Source organism: Sinocyclocheilus rhinocerous, unplaced genomic scaffold (assembly GCF_001515625.1).
Source record: "Sinocyclocheilus rhinocerous isolate Xijiao unplaced genomic scaffold, SAMN03320098_v1.1 C36294932, whole genome shotgun sequence".
NCBI classification, from domain to species: Eukaryota; Metazoa; Chordata; class Actinopteri; order Cypriniformes; family Cyprinidae; genus Sinocyclocheilus; species Sinocyclocheilus rhinocerous.
Window position 1 is genome coordinate 1 of NW_015778022.1, and position 982 is coordinate 982.

At 37.0% G+C, this 982-nt stretch overlaps 1 long non-coding RNA gene across 1 annotated transcript; it reads left to right on the forward strand.

Moving 5' to 3' along the window:
* The first annotated feature begins 279 nt into the window (after window positions 1-279).
* On the forward strand, window positions 280-659 carry LOC107735781 (uncharacterized). The gene is made up of 3 exons (XR_001639507.1): window positions 280-433; window positions 498-550; window positions 634-659. It is a non-coding gene; the product is annotated as an uncharacterized LOC107735781 (long non-coding RNA).
* Window positions 660-982: the final 323 nt, after the last annotated feature.

Here is a 982-nt window from a genome sequence, read left to right on the forward strand (position 1 = left end):
AATGAAATATATATACAGTATATATATATATATATATATTTGTTTGTATGTATTGCTATGCATTTCATTTATTTTGAGCACACTTTTAAACAGCAGCAACTTCAGTGGGGAGAAAAGAACGTGGCAGCAGGTGAAAATTAAATGTAAAAATATTATTCAGAATGATAAGTATATAGGCTATATAACTACTAGAGTATAATTGGCATGATGCTAGAACTGTCTGATTACATATTTATGAAATGCAGCTGCCAAAAAGAACAGTGATGTAGCTGGAACTGGGGGCGGGCCACCACCAACACCCTTAACTCCTGTTCTTGGATCGTGTGTGTCATCGTTCTTGGACCTGAACAAGGGGAGGCCAGTCATTGAGGGAATAGAGGGGGAACAGCTTCTGAAACCATACCACCTAATAGAAGGAGTGACTTCATAAAAGGTTGATATATAGGTTTTTGCTTTTTCTTGACAAAATCTTTGCTCTAACATGTTTTGTTTCATAGTGATGGCAAATTCTGGGTGCTTGTTGGAGCCACCAGATGTCCTGTTGAACCCTGTGAGTATGTGAAAGTTTAAAGCACTTATTTACTGTCAATGTTAAGTGGTGATCATTAACCTCAGTTTCATTATTGGTTTTAGGATGAAGACCCATCTACAATTGAGGATTCACATCATATATCTAAAGGCCTACTTGTGTGGTGAGGTGCTCACAGTACATATTTTCCAAACATTATTGGCTGCAGGACACTGACATCCTTCCAGAAACCAGTCAGACTGGAACTACAGGAGACAATGTAGGTTTTATTAAATTTGAACATGGTGTCGAGAGCATGAAATAATAGACATTTTGGGTTCTACGGAATGAAAAAAATATAAAAAGTGTGTACAAGCACTACCTCCTTAAAGAAATTGATGTTATGGATGTAGACATTCAATATAAGAAGTTGAAGATGAGAAAGCTGGAGCTGGAAATCCAAAAACTGGAGAA